Below are 12,612 nucleotides of genomic sequence, written 5' to 3'. Positions count from 1 at the left end.
CCCCCTCGGAGCCGCGGGGAGGGGCCGCCACGCGCGCGGGGTGGAAGCGAGGAGGGCGGGGCTCGGGGAGGTCCGTGCGCGCGCGCTGAGGAAGGGGCGGGGCGGGAGGCGGTCGGTCGGAGGGGGCGGGGCGGGGCGCCCCTCCCTCCTCCTCGCCCCCCACCCCCCCCCGGCCGCCCCCGGGCTCTTGCACCGCCCGGGTAGGAGGCGGAGGGACCCGCAGCCGCGGCCGCCGCGTTGTCCGCTTCCTCCCCCGCGGCGCCGGGCGGAGGCGCTCGCCAGCCGCACAGCGGGAAGCGGCTTGCCGGAGGCTTGTCCCGGGCCAGCCGCGCCGCGCGACCGGCGGGACCCGGCCTCGTTGCTGCCGGTGCGGTTTCTGAGGGTCACCTCACTCCGCGCGGCTCCGCCCGCCCCTCGCGGCCCGGCGCAGCCGGCGCCTCACAGCGCTGCGGCCGCCCGCCCTCAAGGGTCGCCGCGGCGCTACCGCCGCTACCGCCTGGCACGGCGGCACCGGCGCCAGCGCGGCTCAGACCTGCCGCTAAGCGGCTGCTCGGTGACACGCACGGCGGTGCCGCGGCTGCCGAGCGCCCGGGACGCCCAAGCGGTGCGGGACCCGGTCTCTCGCCCTCGGGGAAGGTGCCGGCACGCCTGGCCGGCCGGCGCCCGGCAGCCTGCGGGGGCCGGAGGCCTGCCCTTCGTGCCCGGTTTACGGTGCTTTTCGTCAGGAAAGCAGCACAGAACTGAGGTTCGTGCAAAACGCTTCATACGAGACTGTAGTTTACAAACAACTGACAGCGGTAAACACAGGTGCGCAAACCGCTTCGGTTTGCTGGGGTCACAGGGCAGGTTTTCCAGGTTCAGGTTCCAGTGCTGGCACGGGCAGTTGGTGTGTTTGATAACGACTCGGTTTTATGGTGGGACCGCTACACCTGGGCCTTCGGAACGCGTTCATCCCATCCCGAACCTGGAGGGCAGAACCTGCAGGTTGCAGCCATCCAGTCAGCTGAACGGAGAATGTAGCGTGCTGTGCAGACTGCCTTCACAATCTCCGTGTCGATGTTCCTGCCACAGGTTAAGAACCATTCTGTAAAAAAAAAAAAAAAACTAACGCAGAACAGGGAAGAAGAGATTAAGAAGAAAAACAGGTGAAAGTCTTAGTTCTTGCACTACTGCTTTTCTTAAAGTGAGCCTGTAGTCTCCCAAGTTAAAGACAACCTTCATCTTGCCTGTTCAGTCTCAAAAGTGCAGTAGGGAATATGATCGTTGGGGGAAGAAGTGTAGCAGACTGGATAATTTCCAGTTATTTCATTTCCATGATATATAAATTTAAGCGCTTAGTATCTAGAATATTGGAAATGCATTTGTCTTTTTCCATTAGCGTGTACTTATCTCCCTATGTACAGTGTTTTGGCATTTATATGTATAAAAACAGCTTAAAGAATCCATCGTACTGAGATTTTGTCGCTGTTGAATGCGTACAGTGAGCCTGCGCCTCTTGGTGCATATCGGGCATGACCGTATCTCATTCAACATGCCTTGTCAAACGCTGTTTGTAGGGACGAATCATCCAATCAGCGAGTTCTAGTCTACAAACCACTGGTTTTGTTAGAAAATAAATATATACACATAACAAATACATACAGTCATCCTTAAGTCTTCATTTGTGGGCACACTGCTTGATGCCACGTTTCAGATAATAACAATAGATCCTGAAAGCTGAACTGATTTTTTTTGCTGGATGTAAACTCCAAAGTCAGTAGCCAGACATGTTTGGTCTTCTTTACATGCTGGTAGTGTTTTTTCATCTAACAATATTTAGTCTGTAACTTATTAAGTCACTAACAAATCCAAATATAAACAAATATATTGAATTAATGTTTATTTTCTACATTGCTTATTTCTCAGGCTTTCTCATTTGCTCAGTTATAGCGAAACAACTTGATCCTTCTGAATATGAAGAGAATATTTACTAGATGAAAACGTCGTTTTAAAGTACAAAGAATCTTTTAAATAGTTTAACTAATATGCTTTTCCAACAACAATGTAGTGTTCTTAAAGCATTTGACATTGCAAATCCATAAACAAATAAATAAATCTGCTGTTGCTAAACAGATCAGAAAACTTGTTCCAAGTTACATAAAAGTTGCATATGAGTTACATAAATTTCAGGTTTCATTGGTATTCATTGGAGACTGGGGGGTTGTTTCTGAGGGATAAAGGAAGGTGGAGGCTACCTTTTTATACAGTGTGGCTCTAATTTGGTTTCACAGATTGACAAATTCTGCTTAAAGAAACAAAGGAGACTGAAAGGAAGATGCAACTGATTCCATTTGGAAGACTGAAAAGTGAAAAAAAAAAGCTGAGGCAAAGTTGGTACGTAAAAGCAAAGAAGGGAGAGCAACTGAATAAAAAATGGTTAATTCTGCGAGAATGACAGATGTGTCTTATAACTTTTAAAAAGCATGATTTGTGAATGATCCATTTCAAGGGAAAAGGGGAATCCATTTCAAGGTGCAGGGGAATGCAAAATAAACGAGGTAATGCACTATAATATTTGCATTTCCTGTTTTTCTAGACTTGCCTTCTTGTGACCAAGCTTCAAAATAAACTACAGTAGTTTTCCTGTGAAGACTTCATTATATACGACAATGTAATTCATCAAAGATTCCAGTGACTGGAATGAAAATACAGACCATCAGTGGAGCGCAAGTGTGTGAAGTTCTCTGATGTATAGCAGGTTAGGTTAGTTACAGAGGGCTTCTTTGCCGTAGCTCAGCAATAGGGTCTCAGTTTGCTGTATGTTATGAAGGTCATTCTAACAGTTACCTATTATTGCTGGCTCCATATATGGATTTTTTACATCTCCCGTAACAATGTTGTGTTGCAGTAATGCATAGACCTTTAACGTAAGAGGACATAATATATTCCTACTCTTTTCAGAGGCATCAAGAGGCTTCATGAAAATCACAGACTGTATGGCTACAGAGACGTCTTACACAACATTAAATTATCTAGTATATTGATTTGAAAGAAGACTTGAATAGATCCAGGCCTTTTCTCTCCATGAGAAAGCAAACAACCACCCAGAATTTAAACAGTTTAGAATGAAAAGATAATCCAGCAACTCTATGTTAAGGTCTGATAACAGACTCTGGCTTACTAGGGCACTTGAGTCTGAGCTCTTCTATTTCAAACTGCAGAATGAGGAGCTGTCCAAAATGACAGCTATCTCAAAATCCTTGCAGACACTGCAAAATAGTCTGGACCATCCTTCTTTTTTTTTAATTGTCTGGAGACTCATTCCCACATCCAATCACAGAATCACCTTTCAAGATAGGGATCATTGTCACTTTAACCAGGCAAGTCTGAAAGATGTGCCAGGAAGAACAATTCTAAGTTCTCCACCTTTATAATCAAGAGTTTACATATTTCTGTTCACATGCATCAGACTGACTGCCTACACATAGTTCAGAAGCCTGTGTCACAGGAATGGCTGCAGTTGGGCATGCCTGAGATTTCTGAATCTTTATTATGTTGGGGGATATCCACAGATTGCGGCAAACGTTCAATATCATCAGCCATCTTTCAAATTTGATCTCTTGTCAGAAAAGAGAACATATCTGAAGAAATCTGGATATATGGCTGGGCTGTGTAAACCATCTATCCAGCCAACCATCTATCCCGGTCATCTTAGAGACCAGGAGGGAGGGACACTGTTTGCAGTTGTCTGAGGACATGTAGCATAACCTCTGTTGTGTGTTCTACCTTCTGCAGGTTCAAAATCTATTTTACTATGTTGTACCACTTACTGTACGGCAAAATGAAATTAGTATTGCGGTTCTGGAAAAATAACGCCTAAAAGGTGGTTTAGGTTAACCTGTCATATGAGAAGTGGGAGGGAGTGTCCTTCTTTAACCAATAAACAATTGCAGTAAATTGGTGTTTTAAATTGTCTATGTACAATACTCATTTCTGCTTAGAGTGCAAGCAAAAATGGAAAAAAGGAAGAAGGTTACATTTTTTATAAGTAATCATCAAATTTTTAATTGGTTTGAATTTTATGCACGTAACATACTGTACATGCAGCAGCATAACACAGAAACACTGGCTCTGTAGAATTTTTGCCGTGAGTAATTTGGCGTTTTTCCTCAATTTCTTCTTCCTTTTAATTGCTGTCTAAGTATTACATGCTTTGAACAGCTGAGTAATGTTACAAGTTACTTTGCTGAACCAACGTCCTAGCAAATGTGCTTTATCATCATGATACGCACATTTGCTGATTATAGCAGTGAACTTGAATATCAAAATCTGCAAAAGTATTTTTAAGGTCTCCTTTCTCTTCCTTTGCATCTTCAAGTATAGGTTAAGGATGGTCATTATTTTTGTCCTTTAAAGTCGACATCTATTTTTATTCTGATTTCATGCAGTATGTTCTTTATATTGGTGTAACAATAAGGTGACAGTGCTTATGTTATTCTGTGAAGTCTATTTAGTTTGTTTCTTGTGGAAATTTTGAAATCTCTCAGTGAAAACAATTATTTGTTTTCATCTTCAAACTTCACACAGTAGTTTTACCATAAACACATAAGATCTTTTCTTTCAGTGCAGAATTTTGCTACTTTTATGTGTAGCTTGCTTTTGTTCAATTAGTTCTATGTGTAAGTCTTGTATAGCATTTGATACATCTGTTTATTTAAATGTATCATTGCTTAACGTGGATTTTCAGGTTTGTCTTCTGGGAGGGTTTAGGGTTGTTTTTTTTTCCTTTCTTCCTATATGCCACTCAATGATCAGTCTGCAAGTTTTATTTTATAGTAATCAGAATTTTCATGGCGTGGAAATTGTGGGCCCCTGAAAGTTATTCTTCTTTTTGTATTATTTTATATAAGTATGAACCTGATAAGACTGCACCAAAATTAATAGATCATTGACTGGACATTGGCTTAGACTTTTAGTGAGTTGTCCTGGGTCTGATGTTACTGATTTCAAAGGATTATTTACAAGTAATTATTCAGATTGGAAGAAAGGAACTGAAAATGAACCCTCTAATTTACTTTATCGTGTTCCTTCACAGGCAGTGGTGACTGTCCATTTGTTAATAAAGTTATTGTAAACAGTGAAAATCTGGAATACAGGAGACCACATGAATGCTATTGGCAACTTTTGCATTCTTCTTTACTAAAGCCGCTATTATTATAAATGAATCTCTAAGTGACTATGGGAATGCATTGCTATGGTAACTATGATCCACAACAGCAGCTGCTTTCTTTTCATTGCTGTTGCATATATGTTAAAGATGATAATGTCTCTTCTTTCAATTTTAATGTGTTTAACTTGAAAAAAGACATCAGCATTTCAAATGCTACACATCTAATGTCAAATGAAGCCAATCTATGAGTTGGGTTTGTTTAGTCTTTCAGTTTCAGTCTTAGAGTTGTTGAAGATTAGCTAAAGCCTTAGCTTTAATGTGATTTTGTGCCATGAGAAATTACTGCACAAAAGGTAACGTAACGAAGCCCCTTCCATACTGTTTTGTCAAATTCAAAAGATGAGAAGATTTTCCAGTAATTCAGTTTCCGGAAATGTCTTTATTATCTATACTTATTAATTTTTATAGTAATTATAGTCAATAGTTACGAAGAAGTTTTCCTTCCTTGCCAACCTTTCCAGGAGGAATATATAATTGGGACTTCTGTTCCAGTAGGCCTTTTTTTTTTTCTTTTTTTTTTAATGTCCCATACTCTAAGAACTAAAATCCAGTCAGTTGTCCTCCAGTTCTACACTGTACTCTATTTTACATTGTCAGAGATGTCTTTAGATGTCATGGAGGGATATGATAAAAGTACAAGATGGTGAGTGTAATGGAAAGGCTGGCTATGTCTCAGATGTTCATCATCTTTTCTACTGCAAGAACTACAAGAACCAATTAAAAAACCCACAAATTAAGCTAGTGGCATCCTGTTTCAGAGCAATAAAATGAGTACTGCAATGGGCAACAGAGCTGTGGAACTCCTTGCCAAAGGGCATTGCAGATGCTCAGAGTTTATATTGGTTCTAAGGAAGACTGGGCAGGTTCACAAGAGAGAAGCACATTGAGGCTGAGTACACAGAAACTGTATCTGACTTTGGAAGTCCCTGAGCTGAAAAGGATTGTCTAGGTGCAAAAAGTCTGCAAAACTATTAGGCGAAAGTATATGCCCACCCTATTCCTACTTCTTCTTAGGCATCCACTTCATGGATGCAGTTAACGACAGGATATTGGTCTACATGGATATTTGGTTTGGCCCAGTAGGCTTGTCCTTAAATGTCCATACCCTGTAAACAGCATTGCCTTTCAAAATATAAAACAACAGTAAGGTATTTAGTCTTACTATATTTGGTTTTCAGACATGAAAGAAATGCAAATATTTGAAAGTTGTTGGCAGATCAAGTGTTTGACGGTAGGTCCATTATTATTCTGCTTATAAAACACTGCATTTTTAAAAGCTCGATCTCCAGTGTAAGCTGAAGGGCTCAAACACTTGCTTTCATGTCCATTCATTGACATATTTTTTAAAACCTAATTGAAAGTTTCCTGCCACTGGGATGAATCTTCTAAAGGATGTAGAAGTTCTCTTAACTGCATTTTGCAAACTTTCAAGAGTAGGGAACATAACATGAAATCACCAAGCTCGTTAAAATTAAGTCATACTGGAAGAAACAATGAAACAGTTGTTGACTCTCAAAGTACCTACTGCAGTGATGAAATGTAGAACTTGACTTAGAAATTGCTGCCACAAAGGACACTACTTTTTTAATAGTTGAGGTTTTTTTCTGTTCCTTTATGAATATAGCTTAAGGTGTGTTCATACCAGCCCTGCAGCCCCCCCGCTACCAAAACCTTGCCACATAAACCCAATACAGAAACCTTGGAGGAAACTAAATATTTTGAATATGCTATAATTGCCAAACAATCTTAAAGCTCCACCTGGCAGATGAATAAGTAACTATTCAAAAGGAAGAGAGAAATGAAACAAATTTTACTGTCATACAAAGTATGTGCTAGAACAGTTTATGACAGCTAGTGAGAATGGTAGTAACGAGAAATATAAAACTAAATTCTAAACTATGGTAACAGGAATTAAGTTTTAGTAAGGAGAGTAAAATACAAAGAGTAAAGACAGAACATACTGTATGGCAATAAATACGTTTAAAAATTAAGGTTAGATGTAGAAAAGATAGAACACAGGTAGGAATTGGTAGATAAGTTCAAGCCTTAGCGTCTCAAAATCTTAAAACGTTCCAATGCCATCTAACCATGGAGACACATTTTGCTAGCAAAAATACTTACATGCTTGAAGTCCTGCTGTGTTCAGAAGGGCTGAGCATGTCCTACAAGCTTTAGTCCCTTCAGAATTGAAAACAACAGTAAGCAATCCTTTGCCAGTGTCACCTGAATGGCTTAATTCAGTAGGATGAAGGACACATCTGCCAGATGTATCACATCTATCAGTTAAAGCTACTTACCTGTCATCCTGTCTTTGCATTTTATAGGCCCGAACAAAGGATTTTGGATTCTTCTCGGAGGGTCAAGAGCTGAAAAGGAGTATGCAGCATTCCCTGTAGTGATGCCCTTTGTGAATACAGCCACAACAACCCAAAGACCTTCTTCCTTTGGAGTCTGCCAAACAGAAAAGTCTGGGAAGTTGGCCCAGCAGGTTTTTTGTTTTTCCTTCGTTTCCTAAATGAAGATTTCACCTAAAGGAATCTCTTAAATCTCAAGAAGTTTATCAAAATAATAAAAAAAGCAAGTCTTGAACAAGGTAAAAGAAGGTACCACTTACCTTTTTGTCTTCAAAGGTTTTAATAGGGCTGCCAATATAACTGTGTCTGTAAGTAGAGCTTCTGTAATACACTGCAAACTCTATTGTAAATAATTATAATCAAGGGTCTGAATAAATAATTATAATCAAGGGACTGCACCATTTTAAGAATTCTTGCTAAGGAAGTGAAGATCTGAAATTGGCTTCTAATTAGAAAAAAACGTTGCAGTCAAGATTAGGCTTTCTAAGTAAAGGATTAAACACTGAAAATGTTACCCTGATCCACTAGTTGCCTACATGCCCCTCCATACCTAAGGATACTTTTTTTCCTGTGAGGACTCTTCCCACCTTATTTTCTCCCGCTTAGGTCAGAACTGAAGTCACAGACGTCTCAGTTGTTAGAACTACCACAGTGTTCCAGAGGCACCAGTATGAATTCCTTACAGGTTCAAGTGTAAATGATAAATGAACCACTCATTTTAAACACAATTATATCTGGTAAGTGAGAGCATCAAGGAAGTATATGCTAAAGCAACAAACAGTAGAGGGTTTTTTAAAGGCGTGGAAGGCTCACTGACTCAATGAGAACAGGACCACTAAAGAGAGTTGAGAGATTTTCTTCTGCTTTAACACTGTTATATAAAGCGTCGATTTTTACGGAATGGAGAAAATCCCCAAAAGGTGAAATGAGGCTTTTATGTCTTACAATAGTGGATAAAACCAAACTAGTTTCATTACTTGTATATGAAAGGGAACACTTAAGAGACAGAACCTGGAGAATAACAAACCACACCAGGAGATACGGAATTTAAAAAACTTGTAAGGACCATGCTTTCAAAGAAAAGTCTGACCACATAAGAATTTAGCCCACCTCTTCCCCAAAAAAATACAATTAAAAAAAGAATGTAAGGGTTTTTTGTAACTGCTAAAAATGTTATTCAGTCCAGCATCAGCACTATGACCATATAGGAGCTATGAAAAGTTCCAGGTTGTCCAGTGAGAGGGGTTAGTTTAGTTTAGGAACAAATCTCTCCTAAAGTATTTGTCTAACAAAAGAGAAACTCACTCTTATCTCCAGCAAGGAAATAATTCTCGAGAACAATTTTTACATTGGCTTATGCATTCTTTTATTTCTTCTTAGTCAAGCGACTACTGAGGTTTCCTAAAAATTCAATAAAACAACCAAAATGTCTTGGAAGCAGAATTCTCTTTCAATGTTGCAGGCTGTTTTACAAGTTTGGAAGAAGTCTTGCTGAGAGGTGGAATACACTGTGCGCAGTCGGCACCTACGAACTGTAGCCAAAGACTCTTCATTCAGAGCCGACATCAGCTCTGAGCATGGAGGCATAGTTCGTTCCTGTCTACCCGTAAAGTACCACAGAGCCATACCGCTGCTGTCCCAAGGTCTTATAACAAGTTGATAACAAGCCTAGAAGGGCAGGACTGGGGCCTTGTGAAAGTAGCTGAAGGCAGCCCAAGCTGGACATACTTTCATCAGGGAAATGGACTAGATGATCTTCAGACATCCTTTGCAACCTAAATTAATCTGTGATTCTGTGATTTTTCCAATCCAGGATTACAGAATAAACTGTTGGTTGATTAAGCAATGGATTCAGCTTAATAAAGGGGTAACTGATTGAAATTTAACTGTATGCAATATGTAAGACACCAGACTGGATGATTTAATAGTCCTTTCTGGTCTGGGAAACTATGAAGCTCATGAAAATGCAACCCATTTTTTAATGTTGCAGTATTAGATATACCACAATGTAGAAAAATGGATTTGATATATATTGTCACCTGCTTAGCACTTCTACTGAAGCTTTGTTGAGAAATGAAAAATAACAAATTACTGTCTAGTCGGCATTACTTCAAAGCCAGTTCTAGCTAGCTTTTGCTTCAGCCAACAGTTTTGCATATGGAAAAACATAGAATCATAGAATCATTAAGGTTGGAAAAGACCTCTAAGATCATCGAGTCCAACCGTCGACCCAACACCACCGTGCCCACTAAACCATGTCCCCAAGCGCCTCATCTACACGTCTTTTAAATACTTCCAGGGATGGGGACTCAACCCCTTCCCTGGGCAGCCTGGTCCAATGTTTCACCACTCTTTCAGTAAAGAAATTTTACCTCATGTCCAATCTAAACCTCCCCTGGCGCAACTTGAGGCCATTTCCTCTCATCCTGTCACTTGTTACTTGGGAGAAGAGACCGACCCCCACCTCGCTACAACCTCCTTTCAGGGAGTTGTAGAGAGCGATGAGGTCTCCCCTCAGCCTCCTTTTCTCCAGGCTAAACAGTCCCAGTTCCCTCAGCTGCTCCTCATAAGACTTGTTCTCCAGACCCTTCACCAGCCTCGTTGCCCTTCTCTGGACACGCTCCAGCACCTCAATGTCCTTCTTGTAGTGAGGGGCCCAAAACTGAACACAGTATTTGAGGTGCGGCCTCACCAGGGCCGAGTACAGGGGCACAATCACTTCCCTACTCCTGCTGGCCACACTATTTCTGATACAGGCCAGGATGCCATGGGCCTTCTTGGCCGCCTGGGCACACTGCCGGCTCATGTTCAGCCGGCTGTCGACCAACACCCCCAGGTCCTTTTCCGCTGGGCAGCTTTCCAGCCCCTCTTTCCCAAGCCTGTAGCGCTGCATGGGGTTGTTGTGGCTGAAGTGCAGGACCCGGCACTTGTCCTTGTTGAACCTCAAACAGTTGGCCTGGGCCCATCGATCCAGCCTGTCCAGGTCCCTCTGCAGAGCCTTCCTACCCTCGAGCAGATCAACACTCCCGCCCAACTTGGTGTCGTCTGCAAACTCACTGAGGGAGCACTCGATCCCCTCGTCCAGATCATTGATAAAGATATTGAACAAGACTGGCCCCAAAACTGAGCCCTGGGGAACACCGCTCGTGACCGGCCGCCAACTGGATTGAACTCCATTCACCACAACTCTCTGGGCCCGGCCGTCCAGCCAGTTTTTGACCCAGCGCAGAGTGCACCTGTCTAAGCCATGAGCCACCAGCTTCTCCAGGAGAATGCTGTGGGAGACGGTGTCAAAGGCCTTACTGAAGTCCAGGTAGACCATGTCCACAGCCTTTCCCTCGTCCACTAGGCAGGTCAAACCAAAACATACAGTGTTTACCCTGCTTTGCAGATGAACGCTGTAACAAGGCCTACATGTTTGCAGAGCTCATAATAAAGACGACTAGAATAAGGAATATCATGGTTAATCATGCCCCAAAGTTTCAGGAAAGTTGGTTATGTCTACACAACTGAGGTTTATATATATCACAGCCACAGCAAATTCAGCTTAAATAATCCAGAAGGATATGTTTCTTTTATTATAAGAAGCACAACTAAGTGCTAAGCACTGCTTCAGTGCTTAGCAAGGTGGCTACACACCTAAGTGAGATAAAAATTCATGAATAAGGAGCAGAGAATTAAAATGGAAAAAAAAAACCACTAGTAAAAAATTGAGAGAAAAAAACATAAAAAATAATCAGAAAATTCATTTAAAAAGAGAGAAAATGGTTTAACCATTCAGTAATTAAAAAGTCCACTGATTCATCTGTTAGCTGACAGCTAATTAATATTTTCTAATCACAGAAATTTAACAGGCAAAGATACCAAAAAAGGGGAAAGTATTGAATTTGTATGTTGAAAAAATAGGGAGCAAAACCACAACCTTTGTTAGAGCTGGAATGGTCAGGAAAAACTTGGGAGATTAACATCTTGAAAGGATGTGTAGAATCCCAACGCAAGATTTCAGCCAAGCTTGAAATTCAGTGATATTAGAAATTATCTTTTCCTTCTCCAAGTGCTGTTATGGTGGCCCACAGTACATTTATGACTTTCGACATGCATTTGTCTACAAAAGCAACACTCAGTTTTGGTTTGTATAACTAGAAATATTTTTTAAATGGACCTCAAAAGTGCTACATGGGCATAGTTTATTCTTGGATAACGTGGATACAGTAGCATATGCAAAAATAAGCAAGAGTGTTAAGATGTACTTTTACAGAAACAGTAGTCTAAAAGTGGGAAAACTGGCATATGGATCAAATTAGAGATGTATCATAGTGGGAAGAACAAGAGAAATGAGTAAGCTTAGACTCACTAATCACAACACAGATCTAAAGATAAAAAAATAGCCACAGATAGAATGAAAAAGAAAAAACTGAATCCATTTTAATTCACTTACAGTACATGGGAACTAAAGGATTAGGGATAGCACAGACAGAAAAGTTAATGAGTTTTTAAATATGAGTTTGGGAACATAAATTAGACAATAGTAAAAAAAGGCAAAGCAAAATGATACACAAAATTTGGGGACCATATCTATTAAGCACCTCAGTGCTACGACGGTGAGCAAAATGTGATCACCTGTGTTCAAATAAAGGTTTGGCATGCAAGTGCACCATGTTCAGAACTCACATTAAAATCATTTTACTTACTACAGTTTAAATTTTACAACTAGAAATTATAAACTTAACCCAAAGCTAGTTGAAATTAATATCCTTCAGGCTGGCTTCGCCTGCAGGATAACAGTGTGCGGAGGTGGAGGTTGGTTTCTTTTTTTTCTACTCATTAATTCACTGCATGATCTAGACTTTCATTAACTGGAAAAGGTCTAGAGACCTAAGACAAACAAATATATTTTAAAAAGCCGTTATTCACTTACTGTTTAACTGCTTACTAAAACAAAAATGAAAGGAAAATTGCTTGACAAGGTGAAACATTTGGACAACACTGAAGACAGCATTGGCAGTAATATCTATTTTGAAGTTTCTGACTATCCTAATAAATACTTTT

At 40.9% G+C, this 12,612-nt stretch overlaps 1 long non-coding RNA gene across 1 annotated transcript; it reads left to right on the top strand.

The window, feature by feature from the left end:
* The first annotated feature begins 673 nt into the window (after positions 1 to 673).
* On the top strand, positions 674 to 3,936 carry LOC143161773 (uncharacterized). The gene is made up of 3 exons (XR_012995593.1): positions 674 to 745; positions 2,271 to 2,373; positions 2,576 to 3,936. It is a non-coding gene; the product is annotated as an uncharacterized LOC143161773 (long non-coding RNA).
* Positions 3,937 to 12,612: the final 8,676 nt, after the last annotated feature.

This window comes from Aptenodytes patagonicus, chromosome 6, assembly GCF_965638725.1.
Source record: "Aptenodytes patagonicus chromosome 6, bAptPat1.pri.cur, whole genome shotgun sequence".
NCBI classification, from domain to species: Eukaryota; Metazoa; Chordata; class Aves; order Sphenisciformes; family Spheniscidae; genus Aptenodytes; species Aptenodytes patagonicus.
This window is presented reverse-complemented; position numbering and strand designations above follow the sequence as displayed.